The sequence below is a fragment of the Anser brachyrhynchus genome, assembly GCF_964034855.1.
Source record: "Anser brachyrhynchus genome assembly, chromosome: Z".
Taxonomy (NCBI): Eukaryota; Metazoa; Chordata; class Aves; order Anseriformes; family Anatidae; genus Anser; species Anser brachyrhynchus.
Window position 1 is genome coordinate 75,960,242 of NC_137697.1, and position 24,769 is coordinate 75,985,010.

The 24,769-nt window shown below is 43.1% G+C and overlaps 1 long non-coding RNA gene across 1 annotated transcript; it reads right to left on the minus strand.

Moving 5' to 3' along the window:
• Positions 1 to 13,560: 13,560 nt before the first annotated feature.
• Positions 13,561 to 23,829, minus strand: LOC308185815. Its single transcript, XR_013943765.1, has 3 exons — positions 22,790 to 23,829; positions 17,169 to 17,623; positions 13,561 to 15,238 (listed from the first exon to the last, which is right to left on the minus strand). It is a non-coding gene; the product is annotated as an uncharacterized lncRNA (long non-coding RNA).
• Positions 23,830 to 24,769: the final 940 nt, after the last annotated feature.

Below are 24,769 nucleotides of genomic sequence, written 5' to 3' on the forward strand. Positions count from 1 at the left end.
TGGGAAGCATTTTTAACAGGTTCGGGCTTTCAGAGTTCACATTTCATAAGCTAGCTGCGTGACTTGATTGAGGCAGTGTGAGCAGGAAAGGCAACAGAGTATGCACAAGCAGCACTACGAAATAAGCTTCTTCTCACACCGATTGCTTTATTGCCTCAGTATTGGGTTTGCAAAGTTTCCTAATTCACAGATACCCCGTCTACAAAACAATTACTGGTTTTCCTCTTGGTCTTTTTCTTTTTTTTTTTTAAACTTTTGTGCTCAGTGAGCATCAGCACAGAGAACTGGCAGTGCCTGTCATTCCTGCCTGATTACTAACACAAGCTGCAGGGCTTGCAGGGTCTGCACAAGGGACCAGCTTGTTTGTGCCGGCCTACCAGAACCCCACATCGGTCCGTAAAAACCTGAAGCATGGCACGCCAGCTGCGGCAAGCTAAAACCCCGGCTCCTGGAAGGAGTCGCGTGAGCATCCCACTTGTGGCCGACAAACAGGGAAGCATTGCAAAGGTTATGCGTGCCTGGAAGGCAACACCAGACCCAGGAACTCACATTTTTGAAGCTGTCGCTCGGGGACTGCTGAACATGTATATTATGACTGTAGGAGTGAAGCTCAGAAGCGCAGTGTGCAAGAAGCTGAGTTCTCACCAGGGGCCGGGAGGAGAATAATTCAGGAGAAAATCTTTCTCTTTTCAGTGTTTTTTTTTTTTTCTCTTTACATAACCAATTGAAATAGTTATATTCCTCAGCTGCTATGGAATCAAACACAGAGCTGGTTCCCAAACCATATAAAACTGGCTGAGAGGAGGACAAGGGGTGGTTGTCGGGGGCCCTGTTAGTGCCCCCCCAGGGACATAAATGAGGATGCCGCCCCAGCAGAGCCCTGTGCTACTGCAGAAAATGTGGCTGTGTGGATATACAGCTGGCGGGGCACAGCACTCCCACCTAGGAGCAAACCCTGCTCCAAGAGGGTTCATTTGGAGGTTGCGTTTTGGAGGGTTGCTCCACGTTCCTCCACCCTCAGTGGAGATGAGAACCACAACACCGAGTGGTGGAAGAGCAAGGCAGCATCCCCTGTGAAAACACAACCTCACGGATGTTGGGAAGTGGCAGACCCTGCATGGAATCCACCATTTCCAAAGACGTTAGTGCAACAACAACAAAGCATGCCCCTGTCGTTGGTCCCCGCAGCCGCAGTCCCCCTGCTGGGTTGCTCCATGGCTGGAACAAGCTGTGCCCAGAGGTGCCAAGCGAGGTGCGAGGCTGCAAACCTGACTTTGCAACTGATTTTTTAGACCCATGGAAAGACAGCGACTGACTTGGTGAGCATCGCTCCTGGCAGGCAGCATGGCCTTGCACAGGAGGGGTCAGCAGAACAGTGTGTTACAGCTTCAGGAAGTCGCGGTAATTGCTTAAACAAGAACTCCACTTTTTTTTTTTTTTTTTTTTTAATTTTTTGCTATCAGTGCAAATTGTTTCTCAGTGCTTACTCAGTTACATTTCAGGGCAACCTTTGAGCTTTTCTGAGAAGGAGCCATGTAGGAAGGTGTAAAGACACCGAACAACGATCTTAATTTTTGTTGTTGCTTTTCCATTTTTTGAACATTTAAACATTTACCTCAGTGGTATTTGGACAGGAACAGCACTTCAGTAAGACCAATGACAGCTTGAATGGAATGTGCCAATGAAATGCACATGCACAAATTAGGGTTTGTCAATATTAATGATATTTTTCTAAGTGAGGGTCCCTGACAAGTGGACAACATCATCGCAGCATGCCTTTGGATGGGTTGGACAGAAGCCTTGTTGTCTTGTGGGTCTATTGCTCAATAGCATATACTGTCCAGGATCTGCAAGATCATCACCATATTTTGTTGGAGTTAGTAACAATTTACTAATTATCAGCAATGGGTTTGTGAAAAACAATTTTTTCTTTCCGTTACATTTGCCTCTTACCTTTTCTCAGAGGCAGAACTGAATATTCATGTGTAGATCAAATCACTGTTAATTTGGCTCGTTGCTATTTTTTCAGATAGACTGTTAACCCATCATTTTTATGGCACTTTTACAGCATTTGCTGTATTTTTAGAATCTTCACTGGTCTGTTTAATTACTTGGAAGTTTGGTTTTTTTAAAGCTAAATAAAAATTTCGTTCCAAATCAAACATTTATAGATTAAGAGCCATACACACAGCCTCTTGTATCTGCACCTACAATTTTGTGGTTGGAGTCAGCTGCACATGATAATTAGGCATTTCAGGTTTTTCAGCATTTTTGAAACCAGTCTTCAACATTAAGCGTCTGTCCAGTCATGAGTACAATTACACAGTTTGCACAGGTAATTGCAATATTTCAACTTGAAGACCCAGGGTTCAGTTCTGCTCTGTTTTGCACCACAAGCAAAATCCCATTGATTCCTACATTGGGAGCAGACTGAGGGTATGCAGCCACACAGTTCCCATAGCCAGATAAACCTTAATTTTTAGAAGTTCAGTCATCTGATCTCACCTCGCTGATATGCATGCTGGAGAGGGCAAAATGTGTGTGGCCAGGGTTTCCTTTTAGTTTTGTAGAACTACACCATCACCACAATCGCTATTGCGACTCGCAAGTTGCTTTGGCCAGAGCTCCATGGTGCTGGGCACAACATACACGGGAGTCAATCACTGCAACAAAGCATTTATAATCTGAGTAAACTTTTAATATTGAGGTTTTGCTTTTCCTCACCCCAGCCCCATCTCGGATTATTTACGGCAGAATTTAAGTCTTCATGTTCAGCCTACAGAGAAGGGTAGCTCGATCTTTTCACTGCTGGAAGCTGAATGCTGGTGATGGGACATCCTCTGTGAGCCTCCACCCTGTAGCCAGCTGTGCTGGTGGTCCAGAAGGTTGATGCAGTGCCAGCAATGTCTGGTACATCACACTGCATTTCCAGGGAGAGCAGGTATCAGGGGCAACTGCAGCCTCAGCTGAGACATTTTGCAGACACCTCTGAAGTCATGCCTGGGCTTATTCAAAGCCCATGAGTCAAGGACCAGAATACTATTTGCTGTGTCAGCTAATTCAATTTTACAAACTTATCTGAAAAATACCCTAGATGGACTGGGCATGTAAGAAAACCAAGTATGACAAGTTTCTTTCCTTTTAAAAACAGCAAGAGGATTATGCCAACAAACTGACCTTGAAAAGAGAAGATCTGAGTTAAATTCTCAGCTTTGCCAGGCATTCTTGTGTGCTCATGGGAAGCCTTTTCACTCCTCTCTGATTCTGCTTCCCATCTTACAAGCGGCATAAAACCTCTTCCTTTATCTCTACCATGTATTTAGACCATTAACACTCCCTTGGCTTCTTCCGATTCTGTCACTCCTAACACATCCAGATGCCACCACCAAACAAAGAACAGCTACAGGTTTCCTACCATGCTCTCTGGGGCAGTGTGAGAAGGACTGAGCTTGATGGGACTGTCCCAGGATCACAAAGGAAGTCTGGAAATGGGGGGCTTTAGAAGAAAAAAAAAAATCTTTACATAAAAATTCATATTTTTAGGAAAATAAAAGTTCCTTTCAGGAAATTTAGGAAATAATAGTTCCTATTACTCTAGGAACATTTGTCAAGACTTCTGCCAAATCCAACTTTCTATACCTCCGTTTCTTTGTCTACACAGAAACAAACAAAAAAACCTTTACCACCTGAAGCCAATACAGCATTCAGCCTCATGTCGAATGAGCATGCTGAATGCTCATGAGGCTCTCTGTTACCTGGAGAGAGCTCCAAAGAAGATGATCAGGAATAGACTCTAATTTTCCCATCTGGTGAGTTCTGGACTGCAGTTCCAAGATCACAGTCCCTTCCTCCATGACACATAAATCTGGCAGTAATTCAAATAAAGTTTCTCGAAGCCCTTTTCTGGCTGAAAAATAAAACCCAGAAATATGTAAATCAGAAAGTAAGGAAATACTTTTAGGTTTTCAGGAATCACTAAAGGAAAAGAAAAGCGAGATGTTCACATTAATGTGTGTGGGTTCATAAAGAGGTATTCTTTTAAATTTTTTTCTCAAAAAACATGAGTCTGTATAATGAATTGGACTAGCAGGTATGCTATAAATGTAGCAACTACTGTAAAATGCCATAAAAAATGATGGGTTAACAATCTAGATGAAAAAATAGTAACAAGCCAAAATAACAGTGATTTGATCTTTCATGTGAATATTCAGTTCAGTCTGTGATGAGAAGTAACATTAATGATAAGAGGATATAACTGTCAAAAAAAAAATCCTGGGAAAGAAACTTAATGGAAAGAAAAATATTATTTAGACCCCAACGCTGGTAATAAGTAAATTATTACCAACTTTGATAAAATTGGACAATTAATATGTAAAAGTGCCATAAATGCATGTAGAGTCTCTAGCATGCAACATGAGCTGTTGCTTAATAATAGAGGACCTGGTTTAGTCTAAAACTTTCATAAACATCTTTTTATATTGTCCTCTACATTTGGAAAATTATCCCATTTTTCTTGAGCTCTTTTCTTAGGGTGTTAATAACAGAGTAAGAGTTTTTGAAAAGGCTTTTCAGATATAATCTTCTCAATTTTTAAGGAGTGACTGCACTTCTCATTTGATAGCAGCAATTTTACTTTTAACTGCATATAGTTGCCCTTGACTATAATAAGATATATTAGGAATGTAAATATTGCATAGGCATACGTCTGTAAGCGAGCCCGCAGAGCACATGCAGGCTATCCACAGCTTTTCAGGGCTGCTTCTGCTGTTCTGCAGATACACATCAAACCGATAGCTGAGGCATTGTCAGGCATCTTTGGAAATGCACGAGTGGTAATACACAGGCAGTGCAGCACACACAGCAAATCTGGTGCAGGCAGCTTTTAAGACATCTTGCTGCAGATCGAGAAACATTAATTCAAGCCATGCCCTCGGCTCACTCTGAAGCCAGCCTTCATGTCTTATCACCCCAGCTGCAAAGAGTTAGTGGTCATTTTGGTTGGAAGAGCAAAGAGCGCCCAGATGTGAGCCTTCCTGTGCCCCTTCTTTTTGCACCTACTTTAAGGAGACTTCAGAAGCAGTCCAAGGGCAGTAGCCTCAGGTGAGACTTTCTTTTAATAGAATAATGATGAACATGCTCTGACATCTTACAGAAGGGATATTTATAACACGAGAACATCATATGGCGAAATCTATTCCAGAATATGTCTGGGCAAAAGAGGATGTTTCCCTACCTGCAATGGACTGGGATTGCTTTTATGGAAAACTGAGGACAAGGAGCACATCAGGGCTCGCTCATGAACCAGGCACTGATGGCACAGTCTTTCATTCACCTTCCTTCACAGAGCTGGCCCCCGTGATAAACAGTAAGTGCTTTTCTCCCGTGACCCAGCAGGTAGATGGAGAATATAGGACTGGCCATAAAAGCAGTAAGGCAAATCCCAAAAGCACCTGATGTATGAAGCTACCTAGATTGTCTCAAACAGGTTGAACTGGGATGAGATCTGATATTAACCAGCAACTGAGGAAAACGATCTCTTCCATCTAGGAAATTCTGCCAGAACTGCAGTCAGCAGAAGCTACATGTTAAAAAAAGATGAAGCTAGCACAGAAGTGATGTCCTTCTGCTCCTGAAGGCTGCAGTTTGGGTCTGCTTGTCTTGTTTTTTCCTCCTCAAACAAGACCCAGCCAATAAAGCCCTATATAATGCATTCAGATTCCTGCGGTAACAGTGGATCTTTCTTTTTGTACGACATTTTTTCAAAGTCAGCTTTATGTATATGATTCCCGCCTGCCAAATATCTGCCCCATTTGAAATCTATATCTAGCCTGAAACATTGTGTTTTGCCCTCTGGTTGACCGTCTGCGCCACTGAAAGACATCCTTGTGAAGAAGTGCCCCTTTGCTCCTGTGGTTACCAATCCTGCTCCACGCAGTTTCCAAGGGTGATGCTATTATATTGCTCCAGCCACTGTATGCACCCTATTGAGTAATTTACTGGCCAAGATCCTAACAGAGGAAGGGCCTGTCTAGGATCCTGCTGAATTTTAAAAGGTAGGAATATTGCACTTCATAACAAGCAGCCATTAATGATAACCAACAATATAATTCTTATGGAATTACGCCTTGCATCTGCACGAAATTCCCAAGCATGATAAAGAGAGAAGCAGAGATGTTAACCTCTTGTTTGCCACGCTTCCTGGAGCGTAATTGCAGAAGAGTGGAAAGAGCGTGACCCCGCAGCTTTCCAGCATTATAATTAGCATTCCCCATACTGAAGCCTATTGTCTGCAGGACAGTTTTGTCTCTCCTCTGTTCTGACTTGTGCAAAATTACACCCCTAAATGTGAGTTCATGGCCCTTCCTCAAAGCCAGCCTTTTGTTTTCAGCGTAGTACCAAAATCAATGGACTGGCAGGATGTTCAGCATACACCCACAGGGTCAGTTTGATGCTCATTCACTAGATACATACGGTGCATTGTGAGGATCTATATGAGATAACAATGATTTTCCACTTTCTAAGTGTAGCCACATGAGATTAGGGTATTCGGCAGAAAAATGCTGCCAATTCTTTTTGTCGTGCTATTAATGGCGAGTAGCAGAGGCTGTACATTTTGCTTGGATTACAGAGCAAAACCTGTTCAAAATCTTCCTGTTTCTCTTGTCATGTAAAAATGAAGCTGTGCATTGTACCTCATTAAAACAAACTAAGGTACCTCATTAACACCAGCCTAGAAGTACTCTGAATGTCAGAACTGGAAGTCTGTATAATTCTGACATGAAAACTTTTACTGAAGAAAGGCTATGTTTAATTAGGGAGATACTGACAGGTTTTAGCAGAAAGATTAACAATCTGAAGTTCAGAAATTTGTCTGGACTGAGTCCTGATGTCCTGATGAAATATCATGATCCTTACCTCAGCCTGCCTTTTCTTTAAAATTTCTGCCTCTGTTAATGAGGGGGGTTGATTTTTTTTTTTTTTTTTGGCCATGACATCTTTTTTCTCTCCAAGGGGAATGAATGGACTTGCACAGGTAACAGCGGTATAACTGTGGGCAAGATTTCTAAAATTTCAAGCAGTCCGTTCTTCAAAAGCAATGGTCATTTAAAGTTGTTCTCATTGAGCTCAGGTGAAAGGAGTCAGCCAGAAGACATTACAGACAGATTTGGTGTTTACAAAAGCACTTTCTGGTGGGACCCTGACTGTCACACTGGGCGATCAGAACCCAACAGGGATTAAGGAGCACAAGTCGTCTCCTGCTCTTGAAAAATCTTGCTATAGATGTTCACAGAGATGCTGTATGTAGAAATGAAATCAAAAACCTCAGCTGTATGTCATGATTTTTATTTTTCCTGAAACGGTGGTATAAGAAAATAGAAATTATATACAGCATTGTCTCATTGTCTCTGGAATACAAAAATCCAAGCCTACTCCAGTTTGAGTGCTGAGAGTATCCCTGAGTCCAGTTTGTCTGGAATTTTTTGTTCTTAGGGATATTAAAGAACGGGCAGCACTGGAAAGCGAAGTCCACCACTTATTGTAATGAGGAATTGAGGATGATTTGCAGCAGGAGATGGCTCCTAGGGATGCACCGAGATGGTCCAGGGTGAGGGCTTCACCCCATGCCAAAACCACGCGCCCTGTACCTGTGGAGGAGTCTTCACACACGTCAGGCAAACACCAGCCCCGCTTGTCTGGGACTGCAGAGATGAGGGCACTGTGCTAAAGGCAGAATTCACCATCTGACTGCCGAGGCTTTTTCCTTATATGGTGTTTTTTGACTCATTCCCATCTTACTCAAAACCAGAGCAGAGTGAAAAAATTGCCATAAAAAAATGAACACAACAAATTTAGCATTTTTTCCTATTCCATGAGCAAGTAGTGACTTTTTTAAGCAAACTTCTATTCAAATTTATCAAGCGCTTGCTGTAGAGTTGTTTGGTCTCTTCATGGCTGAACACAAGGAGCTCTACAAGTATATTAGACGCTCATCTTCCAAAAGGTGACATAAGCTTTTTACTTGCATCCAGTTAACCAGGAGTTTTGGTCTTATATTCTGAGTGAAGTGTCAGGAACGAGTTGTAGAACTTTTCTCCATTTTCCCCCTTTTTTTCTGAGACACATACATTATTAATTTCTCCAACTCCATGAGGTACAGTGAAATCAACTTTTCTGGTTTTTGGTTTTGTGTTTTTTTGTTTGTTTTGGTTTTGGTTTTGGTTTTTGGTATTGTTTTAACTCTACGGATTGAACCATCCAGTGTGTTCAATTTCTTTCCTTATTCTTATCCTTATTTCAATAACTTATTTATTTTTAGTGTTCTTATACAGCTATTTCAGTTTTCCTCAAGGATGAAGGAACCCGTGGCACATAGCACACTGACTTATTGCTGGCACTAGGCAAGTACTTTCATTATAAATGTATGCTAAAAAAATTACCTGTTTGTCTAATTGCAACAATGATTTCTAATAAATTGACCTCAATAAAAAGTATTTCAATTTCCTCTTGATTTGGAATCCAAGGTTTTTCTGAATGTTTCCTTTATTTTCTATCTGTTGTGCTTTTGTGTAGTTAGACATGTTAGATTCTTATATTAATGATAAGAAAGTTGGTATTGTGTGCTTTTCATAATTTTATAATAAATACATGAATAGTCTTAGTTCATGAGAATTTCTAGCTATTGTATGCAGGGCCTCTTAAGTCATATAGCTAACCCCTCCTATATTTTCTTCTTTTATACTAATGTATTCAGAGAAAATAGCTGATATTAAGTTTGTTTCCATTAGTCAGTGCCAACTGAAAAAAAAAAAAAGAAAAAAAAAAAAAGCTCTTGAAAAAGAAAAGGAAAGAAAAAAAAAAGAAAGAAAGAAAATAGACCTGTTTTTTAGCATCTGAGGTTCCCAGTCCAGTGCAAAAGTTAAATGTCTTTGCTTTTCCACTGTGCAATGCAGAGAATGTGGTGGGAACAGAATAGCAAGGCAACTCAGCTGGAAAATATCTCAGATAGATGAAATATTTGTCAAGCAGTTTTCTCATGTGAATATGCCTCTAGTTGGTATATGCCAGTCAGCAGAGCATGGCATTTGTTTTATCTTCTGTCCTGAGGATTTATTTTAAAGGAAAAACTGCTGTGTAAGGCATCAGAACTGTAGAGACAACAAAGCAATGCGAGTTTAACAAGAGCTCTATCTTTCATGAGGCTAACAGGAAAAGAGTCAAGTTTTAATATCCTCAAAAGTCCCTTTTTCAGATAAGAATTTTATAACAAAGGAACCTTAAGGCAGGTTCTCTTTCTTCTTCTCTGCTAGACTCGTATTCATTATTGCCAACAAGGCATTATTTTGCATTTTTTAAAGATGCAGACATCAAATATGATAGTGCTGAATTTAAAATGAATAACAACAACTATAATATTAAAAAACATGTTTTCCCCAGATGTGCTGATGTCTCAATAGAATCTTTATGCAGAAAAGGAAACAAGGCACATATAAGTGTTTATCAGCTTTGCAGCTTACAAAACCAATGTTCTGAACAAAGACAGCAACATATCCAGTGGGTGTTATCTGATCAAAAACATTCCACATGTACAAATCAAAGCAAGGGGGGAAAAAGAGCCATATAATGATGAGATAGCTAAGAAAGCAGCCATATTAGGAAAGGGTCTCATATTAAAACATTTAGGCTTTAAAAAAGGCAAGATGAGAGCTAAGCGAATCCCCCCTCGGGGTTCATGTTCTCACAAATGGGTCTCTAAATTGGATAAAGATACATAATGATTCTGTTTTCCAGCATGGCGTGGGCACTAACCTCTCCACAGGGCATATTTGAAGGTGTGTATGGACAAAAGAAAGAGAGAGAGTTAAGCCCAGAAAGGCAGGCAGGCAGCAATTGGATTCAATTAATATTACAATTAATACTACAAAATATTAAGATTACAAAAGGAAAGAGCCCTGTGGGGCAATAATGTGTAATATCTGCACCATCCTAATTTACTGCTGACCTGTATTAAGTAAACCTGGTTCCTCTGTCTATTACTCATCTCCTGGATGAGGCAGAAAAGCAGTGAGAATAGGGGTCTTTCCACAAAATAATAAAATTCCCATGGAAAGTTTGCCCAAGTATTGGCACTTTCCTCCCCAGGAAGACTGTCCTAGGATTGACTTGTTTCTTATTCGGGAGTTACGTGGGCCTCGGACCATAAGTGCTCAATAAATAGTTGAATCAGTACTGAAACTACAGAGGCTACCTCATTTGCCTATCCTCTTTGACCTCATTTCATGCCTAAAGTGTGAATTCCTCATGCAGATCTTCCCACGGGGGAGAAATATAGATGATGTCTCTCTCACCTATGCTCTTGGAGGTCCAAAGGATGTCACACTATTTTAATGTCCCCCCACCACATCTGAAGCATAAGTAGATGGTCTGATACCTATTTTCATGGGTATTGAAATATTCCACAGGTATATCTCCTATGTAGGTATTGAAAAAATTTTTTGTTGCATATGAGCTTTATATTTTTAGAGTTTTATCTCCCCCCACATTGTCATGAAAATAAAATTGCAAATAAACAATATAAAATGTTATTAAGTTTACATTAAAAAAAATGTAATGATGCGACTTCTGAGTTTAGAGCTTTTAAACTAACTAACTAAATAAAACCTAGAATTTATAAATGTCTTTATTAAAAAATAAAAATAAATTAAAAAAGAAGAAGAAAAAGAAACATCATTAGTGCTGGCAACACTAAGACAGTTTCTTCATTTCATTTGCCAAAGGAACCTTCCAGGAGAAGATTCTTTTTCACTGTTTCTAAGTAAAAAGAAAAGGAAAAAAAAAAATTGCTGGGAGGATGAGGGGGAAAACCATTAAATGTAGGAGATGAAATTATCGCTGTATAAGTTAGGAGATGAAAATAGCCCTGTGTAAATCTTAGACTTACCTCTTCCATTTGTACAATATCATTTTCATTTCTGCTTTAAAAGAGCAAAAAAATAGTAATCTGTTGATGCATTTAAGGAGAGGAGCAGAAATGCTGTTGATACAACAGAATCAAATATGCTGGGAAGACAAAAAGTCTTGGATTAGCCACCAGGCTGAACTCATCCAGGGTCTTAAGTGTGGCAGGAATTACTTACTTGGAAAAAATCTGAAGGATTCTTATTTATCAGTTTATGATCTGGAGGCGTAGTCAGCTTCAGAAAGCAAATTGTTGCTCCACAAATGGTATAGGAGGCACCAACACAGGACAGGGACACTGTAAGCTACTGGCAATCTCGTTTGCATCTTTTGATGCAAACAGATGCAACAGATGATGGCAAACAGACTGAAACAATTATCAATCACATGTCCCAAACCTCATCCTGTGCCTCCCGATGCTCCCGTATAAACTGGACACCAGGGCTTCCCTGCGCCCTGCCTTCAGGACCTATAGTTCTGGTAGGCAGAGGAATTCAGAATCAGTTTGACATTGCCTGTGAGGGACAGTGAAGACATAGACCAGCTATGACTCTTAAATTGTTGTATTTAATTTTATTCATTAAAAAAAAAAAAAATCTTAAGTGTTCATTCACTTCTGAACATTTTTGTGTTGCAAATCTCAGGTTATGGGGTAAAATGCAGACACACCACCCATGATTTACTTTTCCAGAGGTGGGAAAGGCACTGTAACAGGAAGATGAAGAGGAAAACTGAGTCATTATTACCGGGGTGAAAGTTCAGTGTGTGATAGGGTATGAGCAGGAGGCACAACGTGTCTGACCCAAAATTAGGCAGGAGTTTCTGCTTCTCTTGCTGCAGGTAGCACGGGCAGCTCCCAATAAAGGTTCCCCGAGTGGCTGCAGCACCCCGGCCCATTTCCAGCTATTCATAACTCTGCCAAGTGCACTCGTATTAATCTTTTCAATTGAAGCTTTTCGGAGTGGGATCTCTTCTGTTTCCCTTGCCCGTGTTGTCAGATGAGTTGTCTGCCTGCATCTGGAAATCTTAATCAGTCCAGTCACCGTTCGTAAAAGAACAAAGGAAACTGAGTTTTAGTGGATGGGAACTATGAAGAAAGTGCTGTAGCTGGCATCTCTCAGCAATTAGGGACAGCTCCTGCCCTGTCTGCGGGTCCTCCTGCATCTGCAGCCCCGGCCACCCCCTGCCCGATGTGGCTTAGGGTCAGCGCCGCGGTACTCAGTAGGTTTGAGTCAGTGCTGCTGGTGAGATAAGGCAAACTACGTGAAACGCCTGGTATTAAAGACAGAACTTCTTTCGCTACGAGCATGCCAAATATTGCTGATGCACCTGTTTTATGTTGAGAGTGGGAAGGCATTCAAAGAGGAAGTGGCCGGCGTTAAAAGAGAAGCAGTGTTTTCAGTCTCTGAAAATAGCCCAGATACAGAACTGGGTAACAAGAATACGTTACCGAGTAAGCGCGTGTTGGAAATGCACTCAGGCAGTTTTTTCATCACCACACACTGAGAGCATGTTCTCAGTGAGCAGGTTCGGGAGCACTTCTTGTCTCTGCCTGCCACTTGCAGGGTCATGGCGCAGCTCCAATGGGCACAGGCTGGGGAGGCAGCCTGCAGCAAAGCCCCCTGCCCAAATTATTTGGCCTTCTTTCCTGATTCCTTCCAGTTTTCGCACAGACATAGCCGAGAGCAATTGGGTTGTCGGTGTACACAAGACAGCATCCTCTGGCACACAGATTTTCTAAAATTGACAACTATTTCCTAAGCAGCGTATTAATTTCCTCAGTACTCAATGGGAATACTGGCTAAAACTGCACCGCAGGTAGGGAAATTATAACAGGTCAGAAACTTGTAGCAACGTTGGAAAGCAGAGGGAAATATTGGTCATCAGCGAAAGAAACCTCCATTAGGACATGAAAGCATGCAATATCCTAGGACGTAAGGGACGGGGAAGAAAGTGTTTGGCATATGGCATAGCAGCCCTCCTTTGCTGGCTGAATCCAGTTGGATGGTACACAGAAGTGTCTTATAATGAAGTGAACAAAGATTTTGCACACCTACTAGGGTGGTAACCCCGGGGCTATGAAAGAAAAAAAAAAAAAAAAATCTCTTAGAAAACGCAGAACACTTGTTAGTACTTTAAAAGATTGTACAAGACAGGAGAAAAGGGTTTTATGTTGGCTAGTTGAAAGAGACAAGAGAACTTACTAAGTATGGTGTGATATATATATATGTATATATATGTTATATATTTCTTTTCAGTTTGACCATGAGTCCCTCCAAGCAAAGGAGGATCTTTGCAACCTGGGAGCTTGGATATGGGGGGGGAGGGAAGGAGCACGAAATGTGCAGCTCCCGTACTTGAAAAGAAATCTTGCTTCCCTCCCACACACATACAAAACATCTGTGCTGCACAGCAGCACACAGCGCAGTCACGGTGTGCTTTACAGGTAGGTAAACACAGGTGTGCCAGGTAAGTGTGAGGATCCCTCTGTCCCGTAAAGCAGAGCGGTCGCTGGGCAGGCAGATGGCACGGAGCTTTTTGAATCAGCTCGTCAGCCAGGTCTGTGAGCGTCTGCACGGGACATGGGAATCGTGCGAGGGAGAGATTTTGAAGGGGAAAGGACAAATCCCCGGGGAGAGCCCTTGAATCATTAGAGCTGTTGATCCAGCATACCATTCACAGGGCAGAGTCTGCTCTGCCGGACGCCCAGAAGGAGAGGGTTTGCCTTTTGGTGCTGCTCATTGGTGCAGCTACTGAGCTGAGGAGTGAATCCAGAGGAGCTTCATGCACCAAAAAGTGTGTGACAAACGATTGCCCCTTGGAAGAGTTATTTTCCCTTAGAGTTAAAATCTTATCCAATTCGATATGTTAATAAACAGCCCTTCCACATATGGAATTTAAAAGCAAGTATCTGCTTTCAGAAATACACACAGCATCTGGACAAAACCAAATAAATATCTTGAGAAAAAAATGTTTAATTTAGAGCAGAGACATGTCTAGCATTTAGAGCACCGGGTTTGGTTCAGGTCCATCTCAACTCAGAATCACCTTCGTCTCAGAGTCTGCCCTCTGAGGACTCCTCTAGCACTTGAGAACTGGGGTGGGGAGCAAATTTGTCATCCATTCCCTGTACGGATGTGGGTACTTAAATACCTTTTCCCATCTAATCAAAAGAGAAATTCACACCTTCAGAGCTCTTCCCCGTGCTCATCAGTTTGTTCTCCAATGGACGGTGTTTTCTCATTGAAATTCTGCGTCCCCCAGTTTGTACCCTAAATTCCTGGTGCTGAGTGGTGTTCTCTGCTTGTCCCTGAGAACCTCCATCTGTGGTATAACAACTCGATATTGGATTTTCTCTGTATCCAGACAGATGAAACCTCTCACTGTGTGAGCCCACACCCTTGAATGATGCTTTGGACTTAGCTTTTTTATTAACTCGGATGAGAAGCAGTATAAATAATATGTGTTTTTAAACGACATATGGAGGCTTTGATTTAAGTGTATTTTTGAGCCCTCTGTAGTAAATGCTGAGGTCTGAGACCAAATGCAGGCTGGGCATTCGGGGGCAGCAGCGTCTCCATCGGGAACCGTAAGGGCGTCACACAAAGAACCAGACCAGCGGTCCCTACAAATCAACCTCGTGATATCAGCAGAGCGAGGCTGACCCACATAATCTGGCAGTCCCAATCCAAATTCCCCAGATGTCCAGCAGTACTGAGAATATCCCGTCTGGGATGCTCAGGTTTTGAGTCAAATTAACCTTTCCCCTGTAGTTTTCTAATGTTATGTGAAGCTCGTCTGCAGTACTATTTCCATACCTCATGCTTTTTTAAGACAATCATCTGAAAAAGAATATGCTATTTTTATAGAAATCTGACATGGTAGAAAGATGTTCAGAGAACTCGTTGTTGTCATAAAAAATGATAATAATAATAATAATAAAAACAAATATTCTCTGCTTAAAAAAACAGCAAAGAGACAGATATAAAACGATCACAAGTCTTTAACACAAAGGACTCGAGGAGCCCAGAAAAGTTTTTATAGCTTCTGAGAGTCTTCTCAGTGCCTCGAGAGATGCTCGAGTGTTGCATGTTCAGCAACACACATGGCTAGCACAACGAATTACCAGGATCAGCCACCATAAATACTCTGTAGTCCTCTGTTGGATCACTCCAATGATTTCGTCCACCACTGCCTTATAACGTGCTGGCTTATCCTGATGTGAGGAGGTTTGTTACCAGAGATGCCTGGCTTCTGCACGGTAGAGTCTGCAGGAGCTTTCCTGAGGAAGGAAAGAAGGCGAATGGGTGAGGCTGGTGCAAGGGGAAGGAGGGGAAGGATTCAGTCCCTGAAACGTGCTGGGAGGTGCCTGCAGATCCTTGTGTTGTGTGATGTGGTAAACAATCACAGCTATTACACAGAAGAATAATCCTTAATAAAGATGATAGCTAGTTAATAGCTATGCTGAGTGCAGTGAAAGGAAAAGTGGAGTGGAAAAAGCTGACTGACTGCCTCAGATTATTTATTTCTGGTAGCTACATTATTTTTCATTGCCTCTACATATAAAATTCCTCACACGGAGCAGCTTTAATCCTCCCCAGATTCTGTGAGCAGTGGTTAGCATCAAGATATTACTCCCGAAAACTCCCATGACACTGCTTGCTATTTCGACAGGGAAGATTTCTTTTGCAATTACACCACCGTGATGGAATTAGCAGGGTCAAAAGAGGTAGCATGAGAGATGAGGAACGAGCACATGCGACAACCTCCAGGAAAAAATTTACTTGCCCAGAGACAAACATTTCCAAAACTAGGAGCTTGAAGCAAGCACAGACATTCCCAAAGGGGGGCTGCCCCAGGTGGACAGGCAGGTGCTGAGACAGGACCGGAGGTTATCTCCTGGCAAAGATCAGAAGCTGGCTCCTATGGGCAGGATGTGTTTTTCTGGCTGGGATCCCTCCCATTCCCCCCAGTTTGGGTCAGCATCCGAAAAGGGAGGCACCTGGGGCTACCCTTAAAGGCTGGCACAGACCTGGCCTCCATCACAGCCTGCAGGGCTACGGCCAGCCTCCCCACCACCACTGGTTGACTGTAGGGATGACCAAAGGTTTGGACCAAAATCCGTCTTTCTGGCAGCCTGATCTCATCACAGGTTAGAGTGCACCAGGGCAGGACGGGTAGGTGTTCGCCTGTCAGCCTGCTGCTCCGGAGACACGAGCCTATCTCCACTCTCCCATGCACTGACTTTAAAAAAAAAAAAAATCACATAGGAGAAAAAAAAAAAAAAAGAAAGAAAGGAAAAAAAAAAAAAAAAGGAAACAACATCTTTGCTACAGAGACATTTTTAACAAGTATTCCAGAAAGAGCACCAGCTATCAAAAAGGCTGCCAGGACCAGAAGGAGCCATCAATCGAACAAGTTTACATTTCAAAGTTTTCTGAGAACAGTGAAAATGTCTTTACCCTCCTTGATGCGAAAACTGCAGTGCTATAGGAAAGTAGCTATTTGCTGCTTCTTACTGACACGCATTTCTCTGAAGTGGCCCTTTAACCCTGGGAAGGGTGCTGGAATATATAGACGTATATATATTAAGTAGCTCTCTTGAGAGCTCTGCTCGGAGCTGCTGCATGAGCGTGGAGTCAGTCTGCTATCTCTCCCCTTTGTATCTGCCATTGTTCAGCTCTGTAGCTCCTCCGTCATATTAGAGATGAACTGGTTAATTTTTTAAAGCCCTTTCCTGATAGTGTTTAAGAGACGGCAGAATGCATCTGTCTAATTTTGACATTTATCAGATAATTCAGTCAAGTTCCCTCATGTGACACAGCTTTGTTCCCTCAAAAAGAACCTGCTGCAAACAAAAGGCCACGGTATATTGCATGGCATTGCTGCTCCCAGATGTTTCAAAATTAAACTACCAAACCTCTCTGGCCCCGTGATAGGGAGAAGAGCACAAAAAAAAAAAAAAAAAATCTCTTAACAAGCTGCGTTTTCTGTTTCTGGGCTCCATATTTCATCTCTGTGCTTGATTTTTCTGAGTCATTTGAAAATGATTAGGCAGCTCAAATAATTGTTTCCTGGGTATATTAGCAGCACTATAATTGTCATGTTTAGAGCTAAAGTTGGTAAAGACTGCAGTCTGCTCTGGAATATTCTAACTTCCAATACACAACAGCTCACGGATAAATATTTTGAAACTTTTATGACTCGCTTACCCCTCGGGTTCTTCTTTGTTTCCTTGGCAGGACCCCATGTGGATCCGCGCTGCCCTGAGCTGCGGGTAGGGAGGCTTTCACCCAGAAATCAAACAGCACCTTGTGGCCACTGTCCCATCCTGGGTGGGAAGGGTGGGAGATGGGATTTGGCTTCTTTCCTATGGGCAGGAAGAGGAAGATGCCATCCTCCACCATACGTGCTGTATACGAGCACAGCCACGACCTCGTTATTGCGTTTAATTGTTGTACTTAAATTATACTCGGTGTAATTTATTTGGAAGTTGGAAAAAAAAAGAAAAAAAAAAGTTACCAGTTACCATGCCAACAATTCTTTGTAAATACCATCGGTTCTCAATGAACTCCTCTTGACCCGCTGGTCTGAGGCTGCTGCCGTGTGATGTACACGATCCTCTCAGCACTGATCCATTACTTCTGCGCGGTGTTGGGGGTCAAGCCTGTAGTGTAAAGTCAAAGATAATTAGCAGCCCTATCAATAACCAGCTGCAGGACCGCAGCCCAAATGATAGACCAGAAAAATCCAAGGAAAGATGAATAAAAAGTGGAGGAACATGCGTGTGCATTCTATAGTTTGAGCAGCTGCTGTGGACTATCAACATCATCAGGAGACCTCAGCGCATTAGCATAAATTCAAATGACAAATGCACAGTGCTATTCAGAGACTCATTAATTTGCAATGGGTGCAGCGCTCATGACATATTAGTGAAAAATTCAAATGTCTTTGTAGCATCGTGAGTTTAGTTGCGGGACCTAAGTTGCTAAAATGAAAACGTGTGCAATTTTTTAGCAGTTTATTAAATTATGAAGTGTGATGACTATATCTGTGCATCTTTTTAAGCAGATGAGGTCCAGCGTGCTCCAGCACCAAATTGCACGGTTTGTGCAGAAATCTCCCCGTCAGACAAATTTCAAGTGGGAGCCGCCACACGGGCTCGCAGCCGCAGCACGCAGGCTGATATCTCCCCCTTCTGGGTGAATCGCACTGCCATGGACAGAGATGGAAAACCAGGCCATGCCGTGGCTTGCACGCTTTGTTACGCCCGTCTCGCCCACGATTTTCACCACTCGGGCTGGAGGGAGTCAGCTCGGGCAGGGATGCAGCCGGTGCAGAGGCTTTGCTGTCACCATCCCCTGTGCACGACTGTGGCCGCTGTAAGGATAACTCTTAAGAATGGGGGATGGGAAGGCTTAAATACGAGCCTCTCGTCTCCAGCAGTTGCTTTGTTGATGTGCACAAAAGGGAGGGAGGAAAGGTGCGCGTTTCTGCGTGGAGAGCAAGTTGCCTGTTGTGCTCTTGGCGTGACACCCAGCCAAAGATTGCTGCTGTGTCCTGCAACGCAAAGGCAGGGCAGAGGTGCTTATTGTGAGTGCCCTGGCACTGTCCTGTGCGTGCAGTCCTGACACACAGCTGCATCTTCCTGACCCCTACGAACAGTGCAAGCCCCGCTGCATATTTCTGCTTCCTCCTGGACCTGTAACTGTACCATTGCCTGGCTCCATGCGAGTGTGTTTTTCTGTCCACCTGGCTGTCACGTCTAGTGTGGGCTTACTTTACCAGGAAAACATACTGTAAGATAATTACTAGTACTTTTTGAGGAATAAAAACCTTAAAGTGCAGGAGCCACAATACGTAGTCAGTAAAAAACAGCCTACGTTTTCAAAGGGACTAGTGATTTTAGCTGCAGAGCCTCCGAACAATTTTGAGGCCAATCTGATATTTAAAGAGAGAGGAATCTGCTGCCGGTGGCATGTCCAAAACCATTAGTTGCTTTTGAACGTTTGGGTGTCTCTGTATAAAAACATTATATTTTATACGCACAGCAGTCATTAGGTAACACCGTAATAATAGCCTTAATAAGGTTTGCCGTGCCTCCCAGCATATGTCATGGCTCGGAGTGAACGGAAAGCCATTTCTCACTCTGGCTTCTCGTCTGTGTCATGCCACCTGCCAATGTCACAGATCAAAGGAAGGGGAAAAAAAAAAAAAATGAAATGAGAAGAGGGTGGCGTGCCTGTCCCATCCCTGGGAGGAGCACCACGTTACCCAGTGCCCCCAGTATTTGGGTGACCCCGGCTGACCAGGCCTCCCAGTGAGCTGCCCAAGCGTGGAAGGTGCTCCCACGGCCTGCACAGTGCTGAACTAAACCCATGTGCTCTGCCTTTAAGCTGCAATTATCCCAGCTGCACAAACAGCTTAGGAAGCACCCACACTCAGCTTCTACACCCTCCTAAGGCTTCACACGGGAGGTGTCTGGGGCAAGGCTGTAAAACCTCTACAGGGCCTCCCATTAAAGCCAGCAGAAGCTTCAACATGCACTAACATCACGTTATTTTTTCTGTTGTAAAACAGAAAATGCCCCAGAATGCCACGAACTTCCACCAGCACAAGGGGGAGAGGGCAAATATCCCAGAAAGATGCTATACGATGAAGGGGTGGGCTTGGGCGCGCAGACGTCAGCCTCGGGCTTCGTGCCGCCCCGGTCCTTCCCCCTCCAGGTTTCGGCCGTGGGAAACGCTGGAGATCCAGAGCAGTGTCCGAGGCTGGGCCTGCGGTAAATTTAGACACAGAAGGGCACAGAGAGGCCACTCCAGGGGATTGCAGGGAAGCACGAGCCAAGGAGAGCGAAGCCGTGCCTCAGTGGTGCGCTGCGATGGGGGAGTGGTGGCCGCTGCTCTCGTTCCCCACTGCGGCTGTGGTGCTGTGGATGACGGCCCCACGCGATTGCTGGTGCCAGCAGGGCCTTGGAGCTGAAGTGACGGCCGTCTCGTCCCCAGACCAGGGGAGTTTAGCCGTGAATGAGTTCCTCCCACCACCCACATCAAGAGTGCCACGCAGGAGCTCGCCGCAGCAGAGGCTTCCTCCCGTTAGCTAAATGTCACCTCTGCTGGGAGATGAAGTCTTATTCTATATATCTCTTAAAATCCCAGTAAAAGGAAAGAGGGCACAGGTTTCTTTTAAGAAAGTACTCTGCATTTCTTCTGAGCAGCAACTTCCCTTCGTTAGCAGACAGCACCGACCAACAGGGTCTGGTTTAAAATATAACCACCTTATCTCCACCACCAATTCCAGGGGTTTCTGTGTATTTGTGGGGAAAAAAAAATGCACTTCATTTTGCACCTGATCAACACTGCAGGCAAAAGTCAAGCTTCGTGGCAAAGAAGTTGTTTCCAGTTACTGCACAAGCCAGGATTTAGCTTTGGATTCAGAAAAGCCTTAAACTGTTTCTTATGTGGCTCATTGTTTTTTGTGTGTTTGTTTGTTTTTGTTTTGTTTTTGACATTACAGCCCACGAGAGGCAAACTGCTACGGACACAGCATGTGCAGGGGCAACTCAAAATGGTGACTTCGGGAGCTTGTTTCAAGAAGAGGGAAAATGTCATAGATTTCAGGTGGCTGTCTGAGTAACCACAAGACAGAACGGCAAAAAAATGTATATCTAAAAATCCTACAAAACGATTGTTACCTAGCAAAGAAATCCTACCAAGGGAGTTTGATGAGACAAATGTGTCTAAAATACACATTTTAGACTTGTGTCTGAAAACTGGTGGAACCTGTGCTCTCCCCCCAGAAACGCAGTCAGTGGGAAAAACTCTGTTACCAGCTACACCAGTAAAACTCCAGTCAGCCTGCTGGCTTCAGAAGTAAAACTAGGTCCAAAGTGGCTGGGAAGATGGAGGTGACAATATTATTAAGCTTATGACGCTGTTTGTGTTAACATCTTTTTTTGTACAGAACATGTTTGTATTTCAATTGGCAAAGTATTTACAATGAGACTAGATATACTCACCACCAAGGGCAATTAATTCAGGGTTATAAAGCTTGTGTTTCAGAACTGACATGAATAATTCAGTGTTAGGTTGTTTAAGTGTGTTTTGTAAAATAGAGCTGCAGCTTTTGTTTTTTCTTGAAAGCTTCTGGAAAAAAAACATGATTTTTTTTTATTATTTTTTTCTCTCCACCCCTGGGGAGAGCAGTGGCCTTTTGATGTTCCACACTGACCTGCATTCCTTGCTGGATTCCCACTAACTTGAAGAAAACAGGACTTAAAATTGGAGGCTTGCATGTGTAAGGAATACAGCCTGAGCCCTGGGTGTCAAAGCCCACCAGACAGGCTGTGGTGCTTCAGACTGCTTTAATCATTACCAGCCCTGCAGGACTGCAAACTTTCACAGCGCCGATAAGCAGAAGTGCACACATACAAGCACAGGACATACACTTTTAAGTGCAAGCCCGGCCTGATAAATGGCTTTGCAGAGCCAAGAGGAAGGTGTCTGTGCTGTGTCTTGCCAGCTCCGCTTCAGGTGTGTTGCATCACCTTTGCGCTACACGTGTAAACCCCAAAAAATGGGCCTGGGTAGCTATGTTTTTCACCCTTTTTTTAAAAACTTTTCTTTTTTAAAGTTCCGTATTCGAAGGCCCTGCTCTCTTTCGGAAAGTATTTTGTAGCAGAAAGCCAGAAGCAGTATGTCTGACAGGTGTAAACAGCTTCAGCGAAGTAGCGAGGCATTAGCTCAGATAATCAATGCCAATCATGTAAACCTTGCTGAACCTGGTACCTTGACAGAGCTTAAGCAACTGCAGGGATTTTTTTTTGTGCCCAGAGCGAGTCTCAGAACTAAAAAATAAATGCGGTGAACCCCAGGAATTTGTGTCCCATCTCAAACCAAGAGGTTCGGTTATTCGTGCTGATAGAGTCTATAGCAAACCCTTCAGATTACACAGTCTGCTTGTGGCTTCAGGCCAGTCTTTATGTTGTCTTTGAGCTTTGCCCTGGAAACATCATTTCAGACATCCAAAATGGGGCAGTCTTGGGTAATTAAGTAAATCAGGAAGGTCCTACCAAGAATATTCTCCCGTGACAGTGCCGGCATGGCCGATGACACCGGTCTTGGTAGAAATGGTGTGCTGAGAAAAAAAAAAACACCTTGAATTAGTAATGACCGTACACACTGCTCACAGTACTCACATGGTGGCTGAGCAGAGCCTTTTCAGGCTAGAACAACAACCACTCTTGGCTGGAGATAACCTCTGTATCTGCCCGTATACCCCCACAGACAGAGGAGAGAAGGATGCATGGCACGGCTGAGATGCTGGATTTCATACTTTTCTGCCCAAAATCCTTTGTGCCAGCAAGCTGCGAGACTTCTGAGGAAGGGGACTACATCCACATTTCCCCTGCCCTTGCTCAGACCACATCACGCTCCCTTACTCCTCTTCCAGGGGGCCTCCACATGAGGGACAGGATTTGCTGCCACGAGACCATGGTCGAGGAAGATTACAGAAAAAATATTTGTGCCTGATAACTCACTATTTTCAGTATGTTCCTCTGTGTTTCTACAACCAGTGAAATAGCATGGTAGTTGACAGAGCAATCTCCACATCAGTTTTTCTCCTTGGGAAAAGGACAAATGGGAAAGTCAATACTGAATATTTGCAGTAACTTGTAAAGTGTATACAGACTGTCTGTGAGCTAAGTGTGATTAAAGACTATGATTTCAAGGGAAACAAACTTGTGCCCCAAACTGGAATTCAGAGCAGTGTTTCTCTTCAGAAATAAATAAATAAAATAAATAAATAAATTAAATCTGTCTTTAATTGTTACCTCCATCGTACTTGTTGTAAGGTTGATCTGTTGTTTTCCTGCAGTGATAAATCTCTACCAAATGCTCGGATGCTCTGGTGTGCAGCAGTATTTAGCAGACTTGTTTCCTCATTAGCATTCCGTCTCTCTCTTTGTCTGAGCTGCAGCACGAGAGGGGATGCGTGAAATGCCCAGACCTCATGCATCCCAGGATTGCTGGCTGACGGAGGGATACACCAAGTGCTGTGAGAGTGTGGGAAGGGAACAAGTTGACAAACAGCCAATGGGAAACAGAGAAGAAGGCATTTTTATTGCACTATGTTTACAACTTGTACTTTCTCAGATCCTAAAAAATCCGCTGTTTTGCCTACATGTCTGCAAGACATTACAATTTGACTCAGTAAAAAATCATACATGCAGAGTTATTAAAGTAATAGCATCTCCAAACTAATGTGTGATGAAATTCAGGCTAAGAATGGCCTCTAAATGCTGGAAAAATGGAAGATTTGCTGAAAGGATCTTCAAATTACTAAACCCGAATAGTGAATTTGCAGCCAGCCCCATTTTGCTATTTTAATTTTCATATCACAGTATTTATCATCTTCTAAAGTCCTATTAGCGATCTCTAATCTGGCACTGGGGTCACATAAAAGGGAGGATACATGTACATTCATGTGTGTGTGTATTTGTCCTGCATCCATCTCTCTAGTTTGGAAAGCAGCTGACGTACAGAGCCACCAGGAAATTACAGCAAAGGCACCACAAAATATCCCTGGGTACAAGCGGGGAAAAAAAAAAAAAAAAATTTTTAAAAATTGCAGATCTCCCTCCTTTTCTCCTGTTTCTGCTCCCGTTGAGGCTGTTTTACCGGGAGGGGCTCCCTGTACCCTATCCTCGGCAAGGTAAGGAGCCCCTGGCTCTTCAGGGTCTCTGTAAAATTGATTTTGTCAGTGGGAAAGAAGGGACTTAAGGAGCATGAAGACTCAGCCTAACCAGTTTACCCAAAGGCTCCCTGAGCAGGGCTGCATCTGGCACCAACCAGGCACCTGCCCCGCTCCGCTTTTTCCCGTCGTCCTTTCCCGAGGTGACCATAAGCTTGCTGCTCTGGGTTCACCGAAACCAGCTCTCTCGGTTACCTTCAGAGCCAGAAGGAGCGCCTTGGTCCCACAGCGACCTACCCCTTGCGCTGCTGGATTTTGCTATCAGCAGGTGAGGTGTGGTCTGTCCGCATCCGCATCCATCAGCAGGGCCAGGCAGCTCCTGTCAGAAAACCTTCTTGCATTTTCAGACTTATTTATTTCCAGTATTAGAAGAAGCCAGGGTCCGACCCTTAATGGCCACAAAGTGCATTCAGAAAACTTAATTTATACCCGGCGCGTTTTCCAAAAATGGATTTGTAGGTGGTAAATAATTTATTATGTACGTTTGAAAATATTGACCCGGAGCTTTCTTAAAGCACTCTTATTGTGTGACGGCTTGTTTTTATCCATCTTACCGTAGTCCTCTCAGACCTTGTCTCACTAAGAAGGCTGTTGCCTCTGTTTTCATCACACATCTCCATTATATTAATTATTTTCTGTTGTTCTTTATCTGTCTTTTCTTGGTAACAAACTCCTCTGTGGTTTGAAGCATGAAATTCTGCATATATGATTTTCTGTTGTCTTATTTAATGATTTTAAACTCCCAGATATTTTGCAATAGTGCATTTCCTAGTCTGTAAAACAAACACAGAAAGAAGTCATGGGAGAAAAAAGACTACATTTACAGTACCCTGATAATAAATGTGGTACAGAGCTCACTCTGGAGCCAACCTAAACATTACAACACTTAATAACTGAGCCACAAAGTACAGTCAGCCTAAAGTACAGTGCATTATGAAATGCTTGGAATATTTACCATTATTTGTAGTACTGCTGCTACCAGGCAAGGTACTAGGGAAGATATTCTAATTTGTTATTGATATCTTTTAGAGAAAAGGTTCCATAAAATAAATTTAAGGAA